Raw genomic sequence first — 20,150 nt, 5'->3', positions numbered from 1 at the left:
AAAGAGTTTGAAGACCACTGGTCTAAGTGGACACTAATACACCTGGATGCTCCTGAATTCCTCGCAACAGATGCCAGCAAACCTGGCTGGAGAGCTACTGTGTTGGACTGATCCTGTCGATTCAAGTGGTCTTTCCTAGAGAGTCGGAGGTCATGGAAATAGATGGAGTTGATGGTAATCTTCAAGGCTTTGAAGTTTTCCCATCATCATCTGTCTCAAAAAAATGTGCTAGTAAAGACAGAGAATAAGGTAGCTGTCTTTTACATTAACCAACAGTGAAGCATGCATTCACAATCCCTCAATGCAATAGCAGAACAATTGGGTTATTGGGCAGAGATCAACCTGTTGCACACGTCGGCAGTACACATCAAGGGCACCGACAATGTGATGGCAGACAGCTGGAGGTTTCCAAATTTGCTGGAGTTGACGTTATCCAGGTCGTTGTTTTGAGAGATATGCCGAGAGTTTGTGAAACCCTTTCTGGATCTCTTTTCAAACAAGGACAATGCTCATCTTTGTCGATTCTGATCCAGGCTTCCGGAACAAGGAGCCTAGGTAGTGGACGTATTGGTGATAAAGTGGCTGAGAAGTCTCCTTTATACATTCCCCCACTTTTTAGTGATCCAGATGGTTCTCTTCAAGTCTCAGCAGGGGGGAGGGAACTTTATTCTTGTGGGCCCTTATTGGCCAGAGATGTCATGGTTTCCTCTTCTGAACCCTGGCTCTTCTACCTCATTGGGTACTGCTCAAGTGTGTCTCTCTCAGAACGTCGTCCCTGACCTTCTTGCTCCAACTCACTCTATCGCTTTGGAGGTTGAGAAGTCTGGACTGCTAGCAAAGGGTCTTTCCTCTTCCTTAGTGGAGTTAATTCAGCACTCCAGCAGGCCTTCTACTTCGAAGTCTTACTCAAAGAACTGGAAGTCTTTTGAGACGTGATGTTCTGCTCATGATCTTTTGGCACCTACCTGTAGTTTGTCTGCTATTTTGCATTTTCTTCTGAATGGGTTTCACTTGAATCTCTTTCCACTCTGAAAGCTCATTGCTTTGCGATAAAGGTTTTTAGGGACTTTTCTGTACCTTCGAAGATGTTACAATCTTTGGTGTCTAGACTGTTCTGATCTTTTGTCAATTGTAAGACCAGTTGAAAAATCCCTTTTCTCCAACTCAGAATCTTCCTACTCTTTTATAGGCTTTGCAATTTTATCTCTTTGAGGATCTGGATACTGTAGACATAAAGATTGTTTCCTATAAAGTTATTTTCCTATTTCCTATCACCTTGCTGAGAACAATTGGGGAGCTGGGAGCCTTAAAATGCTGTCCTCTCTTCATTTGATACTTTGGAAGATGGGGTAACTTTAAGGCCTAGCCTTACCTTTGCTGCAAAGGTTAAGTCTATTTTTGATAGATCTTAGGAAATATTTCTTCCTTCTTTCATTCCCTCTCCTTCCTCTCCGGAGGAACATTTGCTTAGTACACTTGATGTTTAAAGAGCTCTTTTCATTTATGTCACCAGGCTTCTGCAGTTCAGGAAAACCGACTCCTTGTTTGTGACTTTTGGACAGCCTGGAAAAGACAAGAAGGTGACTTTTATGACTCTGAGTAGGTGGATTAAGTTGTCAATTTTTCTGGCTTTGCAAGGCTTTTTAGAATATCTTCCAGTTCAGGGATGGTCTACGAGAGGAATGGCCACCTCCTGGGTTGAATTCCAGTGAGTAATAATCTAGGAAATTCCTAGGGTGGCTACTTGGTCCTCAGAGCATACATTTGTCAAGCATTATGACTTAATAATTTTTCTGTTTTGCATTTGAGTACCAATGTTTTGAACTCTGCATTACCCTTAGTCCATCTTGTCTTTGTCACAAACATTACATCCTGCCCACCTTCCCATCAGTCCTTTGGCAAGGGCTTGGCACCCAGGTTGGGTGCATGGGGCTAGCATTTAAGGATCTTCCTGATCTTTCTTCCTGTTGGAAGGTGACATCACCTTACTTTGTAATGACTGTCACAAGGACGCAATGGCCTAAGGCTAATGAAGATTACCAATAAGTAACCAACGCATCACCACTCTTTCTGAATGTGCGTGGCTCATTCCGCAGGACTTGTTCTTTGTATAATTCCTGGATTTTCAGAAGCCCTTTGATGGCAGCACCCCCACACTGAAAATTGTTTCAGCACCACTGTACAAGGGTCAGTTGTCATGCTCATCTGCGGCGTAAATTTGCATTGAAGTAGTCTAACTCCCCAGGCCTTGTCTTTTGCTCAATTTGCCTTTGTGAGTTTTCTCTCAATCACTGTCTACTTCCTTTGATCTTTCTTTCTTCTTTCACTTCACCTTCGCCTTCAGTGTATCTTTCGGCCCTCTTAAGATACACACCCCCTTGTAGCCACTTCTATACTTCGTTCACCTAATTATTTTCCTATCCTTTCCCCTGTAACGTTGCCGATCCTAGCTATAGCATCACTATCCAGAATCTGTTCTCCTGAGTTATGTTCCTCTTATCCCCACGCATCTAATAATCAGCTCTTGGTCTCCCTCCACCTCTCACGAGACTTAGGGCCTGATTCTAACTTTGGAGGACGGTGTTAAACCGTCCCAAAAGTGGCGGATATACCACCTACCGTATTACGAGTCCATTATATCCTATGGAACTCGTAATACGGTAGGTGGTATATCCGCCACTTTTGGGACGGTTTAACACCGTCCTCCAAAGTTAGAATCAGGCCCATAGTCTGACGCAGTGTCTCCATCTTGGAGAGACAATCCCTTGCACTTGTGTTGTTCTACTGGCGCTGCCTGCTTGAGCTTTGGTCAGCAGTGGCAAAAGAAGGACTAATGGAAAGTGAACGTATACTGGAGCAACAGAGTGTATGGATTTATAAGAGCTTGATTAAATGAGAAAAAAGAGTTTAGTTGAGAGAAAAAATGCAACCTGGCCTGTACGGGGATCGAACACGCGACCTTGGCGTTATTAGCACCACGCGCTAACCAACTGAGCTAACCGACCATGAGTACTACAGATATCCTTTTTCCATGAAATGCAGATAGATAGAAGAGTTGGTCTTACTATCGCAATTCCTTCATACTTTTCTCCTTCCGCCCCCCTGTCTGGATTACAATAACAAGAGCTGTGGAGTGCTGCACGCCAGCCTCAGTGCCTCTTCTTTCACTCAATCTCACTGTGTGCTGTGATATCTTTGTAACATCGCTTGTTGCCGGAAAAAAAGGAAAGGATGGATAGTATTTTTATTCTTTTACAACAAAACCCAAAATGCATCCTTTGCTTGGTCATTAAGTTTACAAGGCCAGCTGCTTTTGAGATATTATAATTATAGTGGTTATTCGGCGTTGGAGGTAAGAGAGTTTTTTTTAGGTCTGGACGTTCCTTCTGCTTCAAATTACTTGAGCTCATGTCAACAAAGTAACAACAAAACATAGCCAACGGTTCGTTGCTCAAGCCTTCCCTACTGCGCCTTCCCATGTCTCTCCTGCCGACCACAGTGCAGGAAATCTGAGTTTGCATTTGCGCGAAGAGACGTACAACACAAGAAGGCGCGCTTTCGTGCGCCGGGCACCACCCGGCCTGTGCATTCCTCACTGTCGTGAGATCAGTTTACTCAGCAGAGCATGACGCTGCAATTGGTTAGTAGGGCAGGCCTGACCAGAATAGTATATTTGGGGTCATGTATTTGATTGCATTTTTAAAACAGTAACAGAACTTAACTGCAATGTTTAAATAGGTCTAGACATATTTAAACATTGTCAATTTAATAGAAGAATTGTGGACAATTCAGAGGGGAGGCACCAATGTTTTTTTCCCCATTGGGTGGATGCGGCATTAAAGAGTTTGAAGACCACTGGTCTAAGTGGACACTAATACACCTGGATGCTCCTGAATTCCTCGCAACAGATGCCAGCAAACCTGGCTGGAGAGCTACTGTGTTGGACTGATCCTGTCGATTCAAGTGGTCTTTCCTAGAGAGTCGGAGGTCATGGAAATAGATGGAGTTGATGGTAATCTTCAAGGCTTTGAAGTTTTCCCATCATCATCTGTCTCAAAAAAATGTGCTAGTAAAGACAGAGAATAAGGTAGCTGTCTTTTACATTAACCAACAGTGAAGCATGCAGTCACAATCCCTCAATGCAATAGCAGAACAATTGGGTTATTGGGCAGAGATCAACCTGTTGCACACGTCGGCAGTACACATCAAGGGCACCGACAATGTGATGGCAGACAGCTGGAGGTTTCCAAATTTGCTGGAGTTGACGTTATCCAGGTCGTTGTTTTGAGAGATATGCCGAGAGTTTGTGAAACCCTTTCTGGATCTCTTTTCAAACAAGGACTATGCTCATCTTTGTCGATTCTGATCCAGGCTTCCGGAACAAGGAGCCTAGGTAGTGGACGTATTGGTGATAAAGTGGCTGAGAAGTCTCCTTTATACATTCCCCCACTTTTTATTGATCCAGATGGTTCTCTTCAAGTCTCAGCAGGGGGGAGGGAACTTTATTCTTGTGGGCCCTTATTGGCCAGAGATGTCATGGTTTCCTCTTCTGAACCCCTGGCTCTTCTACCTCCTTGGGTACTGCTCAAGTGTGTCTCTCTCAGAACGTCGTCCCTGACCTTCTTGCTCCAACTCACTCTATCGCTTTGGAGGTTGAGAAGTCTGGACTGCTAGCAAAGGGTCTTTCCTCTTCCTTAGTGGAGTTAATTCAGCACTCCAGCAGGCCTTCTACTTCGAAGTCTTACTCAAAGAACTGGAAGTCTTTTGAGACGTGATGTTCTGCTCATGATCTTTTGGCACCTACCTGTAGTTTGTCTGCTATTTTGCATTTTCTTCTGAATGGGTTTCACTTGAATCTCTTTCCACTCTGAAAGCTCATTGCTTTGCGATAAAGGTTTTTAGGGACTTTTCTGTACCTTCGTCGATGTTACAGTCTTTGGTGTCTAGACTGTTCTGATCTTTTGTCAATTGTAAGACCAGTTGAAAAATCCCTTTCTCCAACTCAGAATCTTCCTACTCTTTTATAGGCTTTGCAATTTTATCTCTTTGAGGATCTGGATACTGTAGACATAAAGATTGTTTCCTATAAAGTTATTTTCCTATTTCCTATCACCTTGCTGAGAACAATTGGTGAGCTGGGAGCCTAAAAATGCTGTCCTCTCTTCATTTGATATTTTGGAAGATGGGGTAACTTTAAGGCCTAGCCTTACCTTTGCTGCAAAGGTTAAGTCTATTTTTGATAGATCTTAGGAAATAATTCTTCCTTCTTTCATTCCCTCTCCTTCCTCTCCGGAGGAACATTTTCTGAATACACTTGATGTTTAAAGAGCTCTTTTCATTTATGTCACCAGGCCTCTGCAGTTCAGGAAAACCGACTCCTTGTTTGTGACTTTTGGACAGCCTGGAAAAGACAAGAAGGTGACTTTTATGACTCTGAGTAGGTGGATTAAGTTGTCAATCTTTCTGGCTTTGCAAGGCTTTTTAGAATATCTTCCAGTTCAGGGATGGTCTACGAGAGGAATGGCCACCTCCTGGGTTGAATTCCAGTGAGTAACAATCTAGGAAATTCCTAGGGTGGCTACTTGGTCCTCAGATCATACATTTGTCAAGCATTAGGGCTTAATAATTTTTCTGTTTTGCATTTGAGTACCAATGTTTTGAACTCTGCATTACCCTTAGTCCATCTTGTCTTTGTCACAAACATTACATCCTGCCCACCTTCCCATCAGTCCTTTGGCAAGGGCTTGGCACCCAGGTTTGGTGCATGGGGCTAGCATTTAAGGATCCTCCTGTTCTTTCTTCCTGTTGGAAGGTGACATCACCTTACTTTGTAATGACTGTCACAAGGGCGCAATGGACTAAGGCTAATGAAGATTACCAATAAGTAACCAACGCATCACCACTCTTTCTGAATGTGCGTGGCTCATTCCGCAGGACTAGTTCTTTGTATGATTCCTGGATTTTCAGAAGCCCTTTGATGGCAGCACCCCCACACTGAAAATTGTTTCAGCACCACTGTACAAGGGTCAGTTGTCATGCTCATCTGCAGCGTAAATTTGCATTGAAGTAGTCTAACTCCCCAGGCCTTGTCTTTTGCTCAATTTGCCTTTGTGAGTTTTCTCTCAATCACTGTCGACTTCCTTTGATCTTTCTTTCTTCTTTCACTTCACCTTTGCCTTCAGTGTATCTTTCGGCCCTCTTGAGAGACACACCCCCTTGTAGCCACTTCTATACTTCTGTCACCTAATTATTTTCCTATCCTTTCCCCTGTAACGTTGCTGATCCTAGCTATAGCATCACTATCCAGAATCTGTTCACCTGAGTTATGTTCCTCTTATCCCCACGCATCTAATAATCAGCTCTTGGTCTCCCTCCACCTCTCACGAGACATAGTCTGAGGCAGTGTCTCCATCTTGGAGAGACAATCCCTTGTACTTGTGTTGTTCTACTGGCGCTGCCGGCTTGAGCTTTGGTCAGCAGTGGCAAAAGAAGGACTAATGGAAAGTGAACGTATACTGGAGCAACAGAGTGTATGGATTTATAAGAGCTTGATTAAATGATAAAAAAAGAGTTTAGTTGAGAGAAAAAATGCAACCTGGCCCGCAAGGGGATCGAACCCGCGACCTTGGCGTTATTAGCCCCACGCTCTAACCAACTGAACTAACCGAGCATGAGTACTAAATATATCCTTTTTCCATGTAATGCAGATAGATAGAAGAGTTGGTCTCACGATCGCAATTCCTTCATACTTTTCTCCTTCCGCCCCCTGTCTGGATTACAATAACAAGAGCTGTGGAGTGCTGCACGCCAGCCTCAGTGCCTCTTCTTTCACTCAATCTCACTGTGTGCTGTGATATCTTTGTAACATCGCTTGTTGCCGGAAAAAAAGGAAAGGATGGATAGTATTTTTATTCTTTTACAACAAAACCCAAAATGCATCGGCTTGCTTGGTCATTAAGTTTACAAGGCCAGCTGCTTTTGAGATATTATAATTATAGTGGTTATTCGGCGTTGGAGGTAAGAGTGTTTTTTTTAGGTCTGGCCGTTCCTTCTGCTTCAAATTACTTGAGCTCATGTCAACAAAGTAACAACAAAACATAGCCAACGGTTCGTTGCTCAAGCCTTCGCTACTGCGCCTTCCCATGTCTCTCCTGCCGACCACAGTGCAGGAAATCTGAGTTTGCATTTGCGCGAAGAGACATACAACACAAGAAGGCGCGCTTTTGTGCGCCGGGCACCACCCGGCCTGTGCATTCCTCACTGTCGTGAGATCAGTTTACTCAGCAGAGCATAACGCTGCAATTGGTTAGTAGGGCAGGCCTGACCAGAATAGTATATTTGGGGTCATGTATTTGATTGCATTTTTAAAACAGTAACAGAACTTAACTGCAATGTTTAAATAGGTCTAGACATATTTAAACAGTGTCAATTTAATAGAAGAATTGTGGACAATTCAGAGGGGAGGCACCAATGTTTTTTTTCCCATTGGGTGGATGCGGCATTAAAGAGTTTGAAGACCACTGGTCTAAGTGGACACTAATACACCTGGATGCTCCTGAATTCCTCGCAACAGATGCCAGCAAACCTGGCTGGAGAGCTACTGTGTTGGACTGATCCTGTCGATTCTAGTGGTCTTTCCTAGAGAGTTGGAGGTCATGGAAATAGATGGAGTTGATGGTAATCTTCAGGGCTTTGAAGTTTTCCCATCATCATCTGTCTCAAAAAAATGTGCTAGTAAAGACAGAGAATAAGGTAGCTGTCTTTTACATTAACCAACAGTGAAGCATGCATTCAAAATCCCTCAATGCAATAGCAGAACAATTGGGTTATTGGGCAGAGATCAACCTGTTGCACACGTCGGCAGTACACATCAAGGGCACCGACAATGTGATGGCAGACAGCTGGAGGTTTCCAAATTTGCTGGAGTTGACGTTATCCAGGTCGTTGTTTTGAGAGATATGCCGAGAGGTTGTGGAACCCTTTCTGGATCTCTTTTCAAACAAGGACAATGCTCATCTTTGTCGATTCTGATCCAGGCTTCCGGAACAAGGAGCCTAGGTAGTGGACGTATTGGTGATAAAGTGGCTGAGAAGTCTCCTTTGTACATTCCCCCACTTTTTATTGATCCAGATGGTTCTCTTCAAGTCTCAGCAGGGGCGAGGGAACTTTATTCTTGTGGGCCCTTATTGGCCAGAGATGTCATGGTTTTCTCTTCTGAACCCTGGCTCTTCTACCTCATTGGGTACTGCTCAAGTGTGTCTCTCTCAGAACGTCGTCCCTGACCTTCTTGCTCCAACTCACTCTATCGCTTTGGAGGTTGAGAAGTCTGGACTGCTAGCAAAGGGTCTTTCCTCTTCCTTAGTGGAGTTAATTCAGCACTCCAGCAGGCCTTCTACTTCGAAGTCTTACTCAAAGAACTGGAAGTCTTTGGAGACGTGATGTTCTGCTCATGATCTTTTGGCACCTACCTGTAGTTTGTCTGCTATTTTGCATTTTCTTCTGAATGGGTTTCAGTTGAATCTCTTTCCACTCTGAAAGCTGATTGCTTTGCGATAAAGGTTTTTAGGGACTTTTCTGTACCTTCGAAGATGTTACAATCTTTGGTGTCTAGACTGTTCTGATCTTTTGTCAATAGTAAGACCAGTTGAAAAATCCCTTTTCTCCAACTCAGAATCTTCCTACTCTTTTATAGGCTTTGCAATTTTATCTCTTTGAGGATCTGGATACTGTAAACATAAAGATTGTTTCCTATAAAGTTATTTTCCTATTTCCTATCACCTTGCTGAGAACAATTGGGGAGCTGGGAGCCTTAAAATGCTGTCCTCTCTTCATTTGATACTTTGGAAGATGGGGTAACTTTAAGGCCTAGCCTTACCTTTGCTGCAAAGGTTAAGTCTATTTTTGATAGATCTTAGGAAATAATTCTTCCTTCTTTCATTCCCTCTCCTTCCTCTCCGGAGGAACATTTGCTGAATACACTTGATGTTTAAAGAGCTCTTTTCATTTATGTCACCAGGCCTCTGCAGTTCAGGAAAACCGACTCCTTGTTTGTGACTTTTGGACAGCCTGGAAAAGACAAGAAGGTGACTTTTATGACTCTGAGTAGGTGGATTAAGTTGTCAATTTTTCTGGCTTTGCAAGGCTTTTTAGAATATCTTCCAGTTCAGGGATGGTCTACGAGAGGAATGGCCACCTCCTGGGTTGAATTCCAGTGAGTAATAATCTAGGAAATTCCTAGGGTGGCTACTTGGTCCTCAGAGCATACATTTGTCAAGCATTATGGCTTAATAATTTTTCTGTTTTGCATTTGAGTACCAATGTTTTGAACTCTGCATTACCCTTAGTCCATCTTGTCTTTGTCACAAACATTACATCCTGCCCACCTTCCCATCAGTCCTTTGGCAAGGGCTTGGCACCCAGGTTGGGTCCATGGGGCTAGCATTTAAGGATCTTCCTGTTCTTTCTTCCTGTTGGAAGGTGACATCACCTTACTTTGTAATGACTGTCACAAGGACGCAATGGCCTAAGGCTAATGAAGATTACCAATAAGTAACCAACGCATCACCACTCTTTCTGAATGTGCGTGGCTCATTCCGCAGGACTTGTTCTTTGTATAATTCCTGGATTTTCAGAAGCCCTTTGATGGCAGCACCCCCACACTGAAAATTGTTTCAGCACCACTGTACAAGGGTCAGTTGTCATGCTCATCTGCGGCGTAAATTTGCATTGAAGTAGTCTAACTCCCCAGGCCTTGTCTTTTGCTCAATTTGCCTTTGTGAGTTTTCTCTCAATCACTGTCTACTTCCTTTGATCTTTCTTTCTTCTTTCACTTCACCTTCAGTGTATCTTTCGGCCCTCTTAAGAGACACACCCCCTTGTAGCCACTTCTATACTTCGTTCACCTTATTATTTTCCTATCCTTTCCCCTGTAACGTTGCCGATCCTAGCTATAGCATCACTATACAGAATCTGTTCTCCTGAGTTATGTTCCTCTTATCCCCACGCATCTAATAATCAGCTCTTGGTCTCCCTCCACCTCTCACGAGACATAGTCTGACGCAGTGTCTCCATCTTGGAGAGACAATCCCTTGCACTTGTGTTGTTCTACTGGCGCTGCCTGCTTGAGCTTTGGTCAGCAGTGGCAAAAGAAGGACTAATGGAAAGTGAACGTATACTGGAGCAACAGAGTGTATGGATTTATAAGAGCTTGATTAAATGATAAAAAAAGAGTTTAGTTGAGAGAAAAAATGCAACCTGGCCTGTACGGGGATCGAACCCGCGACCTTGGCGTTATTAGCACCACGCTCTAACCAACTGAGCTAACCGACCATGAGTACTACAGATATCCTTTTTCCATGAAATGCAGATAGATAGAAGAGTTGGTCTTACTATCGCAATTCCTTCATACTTTTCTCCTTCCGCCCCCTGTCTGGATTACAATAACAAGAGCTGTGGAGTGCTGCACGCCAGCCTCAGTGCCTCTTCTTTCACTCAATCTCACTGTGTGCTGTGATATCTTTGTAACATCGCTTGTTGCCGGAAAAAAAGGAAAGGATGGATAGTATTTTTATTCTTTTACAACAAAACCCAAAATGCATCGGCTTGCTTGCTCATTAAGTTTACAAGGCCAGCTGCTTTTGAGATATTATAATTATAGTGGTTATTTGGCGTTGGAGGTAAGAGAGTTTTCTTTAGGTCTGGCCGTTCCTTCTGCTTCAAATTACTTGAGCTCATGTCAACAAAGTAACAACAAAACATAGCCAACGGTTCGTTGCTCAAGCCTTCCTTACTGCGCCGTCCCATGTCTCTCCTGCCGACCACAGTGCAGGAAATCTGAGTTTGCATTTGCGCGAAGAGACGTACAACACAAGAAGGCGCGCTTTCGTGCGCCGGGCACCACCCGGCCTGTGCATTCCTCACTGTCGTGAGATCAGTTTACTCAGCAGAGCATGACGCTGCAATTGGTTAGTAGGGCAGGCCTGACCAGAATAGTATATTTGGGGTCATGTATTTGATTGCATTTTTAAAACAGTAACAGAACTTAACTGCAATGTTTAAATAGGTCTAGACATATTTAAACATTGTCAATTTAATAGAAGAATTGTGGACAATTCAGAGGGGAGGCACCAATGTTTTTTTCCCCATTGGGTGGATGCGGCATTAAAGAGTTTGAAGACCACTGGTCTAAGTGGACACTAATACACCTGGATGCTCCTGAATTCCTCGCAACAGATGCCAGCAAACCTGGCTGGAGAGCTACTGTGTTGGACTGATCCTGTCGATTCAAGTGGTCTTTCCTAGAGAGTCGGAGGTCATGGAAATAGATGGAGTTGATGGTAATCTTCAAGGCTTTGAAGTTTTCCCATCATCATCTGTCTAAAAAAAATGTGCTAGTAAAGACAGAGAATAAGGTAGCTGTCTTTTACATTAACCAACAGTGAAGCATGCATTCAAAATCCCTCAATGCAATAGCAGAACAATTGGGTTATTGGGCAGAGATCAACCTGTTGCACACGTCGGCAGTACACATCAAGGGCACCAACAATGTGATGGCAGACAGCTGGAGGTTTCCAAATTTGCTGGAGTTGACGTTATCCAGGTCGTTGTTTTGAGAGATATGCCGAGAGTTTGTGAAACCCTTTCTGGATCTCTTTTCAAACAAGGACAATGCTCATCTTTGTCGATTCTGATCCAGGCTTCCGGAACAAGGAGCCTAGGTAGTGGACGTATTGGTGATAAAGTGGCTGAGAAGTCTCCTTTATACATTCCCCCACTTTTTATTGATCCAGATGGTTCTCTTAAAGTCTCAGCAGGGGGAGGGAACTTTATTCTTGTGGGCCCTTATTGGCCAGAGATGTCATGGTTTCCTCTTCTGAACCTCTGGCTCTTCTACCTCCTTGGGTACTGCTCAAGTGTGTCTCTCTCAGAACGTCGTCCCTGACCTTCTTGCTCCAACTCACTCTATCGCTTTGGAGGTTGAGAAGTCTGGACTGCTAGCAAAGGGTCTTTCCTCTTCCTTAGTGGAGTTAATTCAGCACTCCAGCAGGCCTTCTACTTCGAAGTCTTACTCAAAGAACTGGAAGTCTTTTGAGACGTGATGTTCTGCTCATGATCTTTTGGCACCTACCTGTAGTTTGTCTGCTATTTTGCATTTTCTTCTGAATGGGTTTCACTTGAATCTCTTTCCACTCTGAAAGCTCATCGCTTTGCGATAAAGGTTTTTAGGGACTTTTCTGTACCTTCGTCGATGTTACAGTCTTTGGTGTCTAGACTGTTCTGATCTTTTGTCAATTGTAAGACCAGTTGAAAAATCCCTTTCTCCAACTCAGAATCTTCCTACTCTTTTATAGGCTTTGCAATTTTATCTCTTTGAGGATCTGGATACTGTAGACATAAAGATTGTTTCCTATAAAGTTATTTTCCTATTTCCTATCACCTTGCTGAGAACAATTGGGGAGCTGGGAGCCTTAAAATGCTGTCCTCTCTTCATTTGATACTTTGGAAGATGGGGTAACTTTAAGGCCTAGCCTTACCTTTGCTGCAAAGGTTAAGTCTATTTTTGATAGATCTTAGGAAATAATTCTTCCTTCTTTCATTCCCTCTCCTTCCTCTCCGGAGGAACATTTGCTGAATACACTTTATGTTTAAAGAGCTCTTTTCATTCATGTCACCAGGCCTCTGCAGTTCAGGAAAACCGACTCCTTGTTTTGTGACTTTTGGACAGCCTGGAAAAGACAAGAAGGTGACTTTTATGACTCTGAGTAGGTGGATTAAGTTGTCAATTTTTCTGGCTTTGTAAGGCTTTTTAGAATATCTTCCAGTTCAGGGATGGTCTACGAGAGGAATGGCCAACTCCTGGGTTGAATTCCAGTGAGTAACAATCTAGGAAATTCCTATGGTGGCTACTTGGTCCTCAGAGCATACATTTGTCAAGCATTATGGCTTAATAATTTTTCTGTTTTGCATTTGAGTACCAATGTTTTGAACTCTGCATTACCCTTAGTCCATCTTGTCTTTGTCACAAACATTACATCCTGCCCACCTTCCCATCAGTCCTTTGGCAAGGGCTTGGCACCTAGGTTGGGTGCATGGGGCTAGCATTTAAGGATCCTCCTGTTCTTTCATCCTGTTGGAAGGTGACAGCACCTTACTTTGTAATGACTGTCACAAGGATGCAATGGACTAAGGCTAATGAAGATTACCAATAAGTAACCAACGCATCACCACTCTTTCTGAATGTGCGTGGCTCATTCCGCAGGACTAGTTCTTTGTATAATTCCTGGTTTTTCAGAAGCCCTTTGATGGCAGCACCCCCACACTGAAAATTGTTTCAGCACCACTGTAGAAGGGTCAGTTGTCATGCTCATCTGCGGCGTAAATTTGCATTGAAGTAGTCTAACTCCCCAGGCCTTGTCTTTTGCTCAATTTGCCTTTGTGAGTTTTCTCTCAATCACTGTCGACTTCCTTTGATCTTTCTTTCTTCTTTCACTTCACCTTCGCGTTCAGTGTATCTTTCGGCCCTCTTGAGAGACACACCCCCTTGTAGCCACTTCTATACTTCTGTCACCTAATTATTTTCCTATCCTTTCCCCTGTAACTTTGCTGATCCTAGCTATAGCATCACTATCCAGAATCTGATCACCTGAGTTATGTTCCTCTTATCCCCACGCATCTAATAATCAGCTCTTGGTCTCCCTCCACCTCTCACGAGACATAGTCTGAGGCAGTGTCTCCATCTTGGAGAGACAATCCCTTGCACTTGTGTTGTTCTACTGGCGCTGCCGGCTTGAGCTTTGGTCAGCAGTGGCAAAAGAAGGACTAATGGAAAGTGAACGTATACTGGAGCAACAGAGTGTATGGATTTATAAGAGCTTGATTAAATGATAAAAAAAGAGTTTAGTTGAGAGAAAAAATGCAACCTGGCCCGTACGGGGATCGAACCAGCGACTTTGGCGTTATTAGCACCACGCTCTAACCAACTGAGCTAACTGGCCATGAGTACTACAGCTATCCTTTTTCCATGAAATGCAGATAGATAGAAGAGTTGGTCTTACTATCGCAATTCCTTCATACTTTTCTCCTTCCGCCCCCTGTCTGGGTTACAATAACAAGAGCTGTGGAGTGCTGCACGCCAGCCTCAGTGCCTCTTCTTTCACTCAATCTCACTGTGTGCTGTGATATCTTTGTAACATCGCTTGTTGCCGGAAAAAAAGGAAAGGATGGATAGTATTTTTATTCTTTTACAACAAAACCCAAAATGCATCGGCTTGCTTGCTCATTAAGTTTACAAGGCCAGCTGCTTTTGAGATATTATAATTATAGTGGTTATTCCGCGTTGGAGGTAAGAGATTTTTTTTAGGTCTGGCCGTTCCTTCTGCTTCAAATTACTTGAGCTCATGTCAACAAAGTAACAACAAAACATAGCCATCGGTTCGTTGCTCAAGCCTTCCCTACTGCGCCTTCCCATGTCTCTCCTGCCGACCACAGTCCAGGAAATCTGAGTTTGCATTTGCGCGAAGAGACGTACAACACAAGAAGGCGCGCTTTCGTGCGCCGGGCACCACCCGGCTTGTGCATTCCTCACTGTCGTGAGATCAGTTTACTCAGCAGAGCATGACGCTGCAATTGGTTAGTAGGGCAGGCCTGACCAGAATAGTATATTTGGGGTCATGTATTTGATTGCATTTTTAAAACAGTAACAGAACTTAACTGCAATGTTTAAATAGGTGTAGACATATGTAAACAGTGTCAATTTAATAGAAGAATTGTGGACAATTCAGAGGGGAGGCACCAATGTTTTTTTTCCCATTGGGTGGATGCGGCATTAAAGAGTTTGAAGACCACTGGTCTAAGTGGACACTAATACACCTGGATGCTCCTGAATTCCTCGCAACAGATGCCAGCAAACCTGGCTGGAGAGCTACTGTGTTGGACTGATCCTGTCGATTCAAGTGGTCTTTCCTAGAGAGGAAATAGATGGAGTTGATGGTAATCTTCAAGGCTTTGAAGTTTTCCCATCATCATCTGTCTCAAAAAAATGTGCTAGTAATGACAGAGAATAAGGTAGCTGTCTTTTACATTAACCAACAGTGAAGCATGCATTCAAAATCCCTCAATGCAATAGCAGAACAATTGGGTTATTGGGCAGAGATCAACCTGTTGCACACGTCGGCAGAACACATCAAGGGCACCGACAAAGTGATGGCAGACAGCTGGAGGTTTCCAAATTTGCTGGAGTTGACGTTATCCAGGTCGTTGTTTTGAGAGATATGCCGAGAGTTTGTGAAACCCTTTCTGGATCTCTTTTCAAACAAGGACAATGCTCATCTTTGTCGATTCTGATCCAGGCTTCCGGAACAAGGAGCCTAGGTAGTGGACGTATTGGTGATAAAGTGGCTGAGAAGTCTCCTTTATACATTCCCCCACTTTTTATTGATCCAGATGGTTCTCTTCAAGTCTCAGCAGGGGGGAGGGAACTTTATTCTTGTGGGCCCTTATTGGCCAGAGATGTCATGGTTTCCTCTTCTGAACCCCTGGCTCTTCTACCTCCTTGGGTACTGCTCAAGTGTGTCTCTCTCAGAACGTCGTCCCTGACCTTCTTGCTCCAACTCACTCTATCGCTTTGGAGGTTGAGAAGTCTGGACTGCTAGCAAAGGGTCTTTCCTCTTCCTTAGTGGAGTTAATTCAGCACTCCAGCAGGCCTTCTACTTCGAAGTCTTACTCAAAGAACTGGAAGTCTTTTGAGACGTGATGTTCTGCTCATGATCTTTTGGCACCTACCTGTAGTTTGTCTGCTATTTTGCATTTTCTTCTGAATGGGTTTCACTTGAATCTCTTTCCACTCTGAAAGCTCATTGCTTTGCGATAAAGGTTTTTATGGACTTTTCTGCACCTTCGTCGATGTTACAGTCTTTGGTGTCTAGACTGTTCTGATCTTTTGTCAATTGAAAGACCAGTTGAAAAATCCTTTTCTCCAACTCAGAATCTTCCTACTCTTTTATAGGCTTTGCAATTTTATCTCTTTGAGGATCTGGATACTGTAGACATAAAGATTGTTTCCTATAAAGTTATTTTCCTATTTCCTATCACCTTGCTGAGAACAATTGGTGAGCTGGGAGCCTTAAAATGCTGTCCTCTCTTCATTTGATACTTTGGAAGATGGGGTAACTTTAAGGCCTAGCCTTACCTTTGCTGCAAAGGTTAAGTCTATTTTTGATAGATCTTAGGAAATAATTCTTCCTTCTTTCATTCCCTCTCCTTCCTCTCAGGAGGAACATTTTCTGAATACACTTGATGTTTAAAGAGCTCTTTTCATTTATGTCACCAGGCCTCTGCAGTTCAGGAAAACCGACTCCTTGTTTGTGACTTTTGGACAGCCTGGAAAAGACAGGAAGGTGACTTTTATGACTCTGAGTAGGTGGATTAAGTTGTCAATTTTTCTGGCTTTGCAAGGCTTTTAAGAATATCTTCCAGTTCAGGGATGGACTACGAGAGGAAAGGCCACCTCCTGGGTTGAATTCCAGTGAGTAACAATCTAGGAAATTCCTAGGGTGGCTACTTGGTCCTCAGATCATACATTTGTCAAGCATTAGGGCTTAATAATTTTTCTGTTTTGCATTTGAGTACCAATGTTTTGAACTCTGCATTACCCTTAGTCCATCTTGTCTTTGTCACAAACATTACATCCTGCCCACCTTCCCATCAGTCCTTTGGCAAGGGCTTGGCACCCAGGTTGGGTGCATGGGGCTAGCATTTAAGGATCCTCCTGTTCTTTCTTCCTGTTGGAAGGTGACATCACCTTACTTTGTAATGACTGTCACAAGGACGCAATGGACTAAGGCTAATGAAGATTACCAATAAGTAACCAACGCATCACTATTCTTTCTGAATGTGCGTGGCTCATTCCGCAGGACTTGTTCTTTGTATGATTCCTGGATTTTCAGAAGCCCTTTGATGGCAGCACCCCCACACTGAAAATTGTTTCAGCACCACTGTACAAGGGTCAGTTGTCATGCTCATCTGCGGCGTAAATTTGCATTGAAGTAGTCTAACTCCCCAGGCCTTGTCTTTTGCTCAATTTGCCTTTGTGAGTTTTCTCTCAATCACTGTCGACTTCCTTTGATCTTTCTTTCTTCTTTCACTTCACCTTCGCCTTCAGTGTATCTTTCGGCCCTCTTAAGAGACACACCCCCTTGTAGCCACTTCTATACTTCTGTCACCTAATTATTTTCCTATCCTTTGCCCTGTAACGTTGCTGATCCTAGCTATAGCATCACTATCCAGAATCTGTTCACCTGAGTTATGTTCCTCTTATCCCCACGCATCTAATAATCAGCTCTTGGTCTCCCTCCACCTCTCACGAGACATAGTCTGAGGCAGTGTCTCCATCTTGGAGAGACAATCCCTTGCACTTGTGTTGTTCTACTGGCGCTGCCGGCTTGAGCTTTGGTCAGCAGTGCCAAAAGAAGGACTAATGGAAAGTGAACGTATACTGGAGCAACAGAGTGTATGGATTTATAAGAACTTGATTAAATGAGAAAAAAAGAGTTTAGTTGAGAGAAAAAATGCAACCGGGCCCGTACGGGGATCGAACCCGCAACCTTGGCGTTATTAGCACCACACTCTAACCAACTGAGCTAACCGGCCATGAGTACTGCAGATATCCTTTTTCCATGAAATGCATATAGATAGAAGATGTGGTCTTACTATCGCAATTCCTTCATACTTTTCTCCTTCCGCCCCCTGTCTGGATGTCAATAACAAGAGCTGTGGAGTGCTGCACGCCAGCCTCAGTGCCTCTTCTTTCACTCAATCTCACTGTGTGCTGTGATATCTTTGTTAAATCGCTTGTTGCGAAAAAAAGGAAAGGATGGATAGTATTTTTATTCTTTTACAACAAAACCCAAAATACATCGGCTTGCTTGGTCATTAAGTTTACAAGGCCAGCTGCTTTTGAGATATTATAATTATAGTGGTTATTCGGCGTTGGAGGTAAGAGAGTTTTTTTTAGGTCTGGCCGTTCCTTCTGCTTCAAATTACTTGAGCTCATGTCAACAAAGTAACAACAAAACATAGCCAACGGTTCGTTGCTCAAGCCTTCCCTACTGCGTCTTCCCATGTCTCTCCTGCCGACCACAGTGCAGGAAATCTGAGTTTGCATTTGCGCGAAGAGACGTACAACACAAGAAGGCGCGCTTTCGTGCGCCGGGCACCACCCGGCCTGTGCATTCCTCACTGTCGTGAGATCAGTTTACTCAGCAGAGCATGACGCTGCAATTGGTTAGTAGGGCAGGCCTGACCAGAATAGTATATTTGGGGTCATGTACTTGATTGCATTTTTAAAACAGTAACAGAACTTAACTGCAATGTTTAAATAGGTCTAGACATATTTAAACATTGTCAATTTAATAGAAGAATTGTGGACAATTCAGAGGGGAGGCACCAATGTTTTTTTCCCCATTGGGTGGATGCGGCATTAAAGAGTTTGAAGACCACTGGTCTAAGTGGACACTAATACACCTGGATGCTCCTGAATTCCTCGCAACAGATGCCAGCAAACCTGGCTGGAGAGCTACTGTGTTGGACTGATCCTGTCGATTCAAGTGGTCTTTCCTAGAGAGTCGGAGGTCATGGAAATAGATGGAGTTGATGGTAATCTTCAAGGCTTTGAAGTTTTCCCATCATCGTCTGTCTCAAAAAAATGTGCTAGTAAAGACAGAGAATAAGGTAGCTGTCTTTTACATTAACCAACAGTGAAGCATGCATTCAAAATCCCTCAATGCAATAGCAGAACAATTGGGTTATTGGGCAGAGATCAACCTGTTGCACACGTCGGCAGTACACATCAAGGGCACCGACAATGTGATGGCAGACAGCTGGAGGTTTCCAAATTTGCTGGAGTTGACGTTATCCAGGTCGTTGTTTTGAGAGATATGCTGAGAGTTTGTGAAACCCTTTCTGGATCTCTTTTCAAACAAGGACAATGCTCATCTTTGTCGATTCTGATCCAGGCTTCCGGAACAAGGAGCCTAGGTAGTGGACGTATTGGTGATAAAGTGGTTGAGAAGTCTCCTTTATACATTCCCCCACTTTTTATTGATTCAGATGGTTCTCTTCAAGTCTCAGCAGGGGGGAGGGAACTTTATTCTTGTGGGCCCTTATTGGCCAGAGATGTCATGGTTTCCTCTTCTGAACCCCTGGCTCTTCTACCTCCTTGGGTACTGCTCAAGTGTGTCTCTCTCAGAACGTCGTCCCTGACCTACTTGCTCCAACTAACTCTATCGCTGTGGAGGTTGAGAAGTCTGGACTGCTAGCAAAGGGTCTTTCCTCTTCCTTAGTGGAGTTCATTCAGCACTCCAGCAGGCCTTCTACTTCGAAGTCTTACTCAAAGAACTGGAAGTCTTTTGAGACGTGATGTTCTGCTCATGATCTTTTGGCACCTACCTGTAGTTTGTCTGCTATTTTGCATTTTCTTCTGAATGGGTTTCACTTGAATCTCTTTCCACTCTGAAAGCTCATGCTTTGCGATAAAGGTTTTTAGGGACTTTTCTGTACCTTCGTCGATGTTACAGTCTTTGGTGTCTAGACTGTTCTGATCTTTTGTCAATTGTAAGACCAGTTGAAAAATCCCTTTCTCCAACTCAGAATCTTCCTACTCTTTTATAGGCTTTGCAATTTTATCTCTTTGAGGATCTGGATACTGTAGACATAAAGATTGTTTCCTATAAAGTTATTTTCCTATTTCCTATCACCTTGCTGAGAACAATTGGGGAGCTGGGAGCCTTAAAATGCTGTCCTCTCTTCATTTGATACTTTGGAAGATGGGGTAACTTTAAGGCCTAGCCTTACCTTTGCTGCAAAGGTTAAGTCTATTTTTGATAGATCTTAGGAAATAATTCTTCCTTCTTTCATTCCCTCTCCTTCCTCTCCGGAGGAACATTTTCTGAATACACTTGATGTTTAAAGAGCTCTTTTCATTTATGTCACCAGGCCTCTGCAGTTCAGGAAAACCGACTCCTTGTTTGTGACTTTTGGACAGCCTGGAAAAGACAAGAAGGTGACTTTTATGACTCTGAGTAGGTGGATTAATTTGTCAATTTTTCTGGCTTTGCAAGGCTTTTTAGAATATCTTCCAGTTCAGGGAGGGTCTA

General features: G+C 43.5%; 2 non-coding genes across 2 annotated transcripts; both read right to left on the bottom strand.

Moving 5' to 3' along the window:
• Window positions 1-10,255: 10,255 nt before the first annotated feature.
• TRNAI-AAU (transfer RNA isoleucine (anticodon AAU)) lies at window positions 10,256-10,329 on the bottom strand. Its single transcript has one exon. It is a non-coding gene; the product is annotated as a tRNA-Ile (tRNA).
• Window positions 10,330-17,572: 7,243 nt separating this feature from the next.
• TRNAI-AAU (transfer RNA isoleucine (anticodon AAU)) lies at window positions 17,573-17,646 on the bottom strand. The gene has a single exon. It is a non-coding gene; the product is annotated as a tRNA-Ile (tRNA).
• Between the last annotated feature and the right edge of the window lie 2,504 nt (window positions 17,647-20,150).

This window comes from Pleurodeles waltl, chromosome 12, assembly GCF_031143425.1.
Source record: "Pleurodeles waltl isolate 20211129_DDA chromosome 12, aPleWal1.hap1.20221129, whole genome shotgun sequence".
In the NCBI taxonomy this organism is placed as follows: domain Eukaryota; kingdom Metazoa; phylum Chordata; class Amphibia; order Caudata; family Salamandridae; genus Pleurodeles; species Pleurodeles waltl.
Note: the sequence above shows the minus strand (reverse complement) of the source record. Positions and strands in the feature narration are given on the sequence as shown.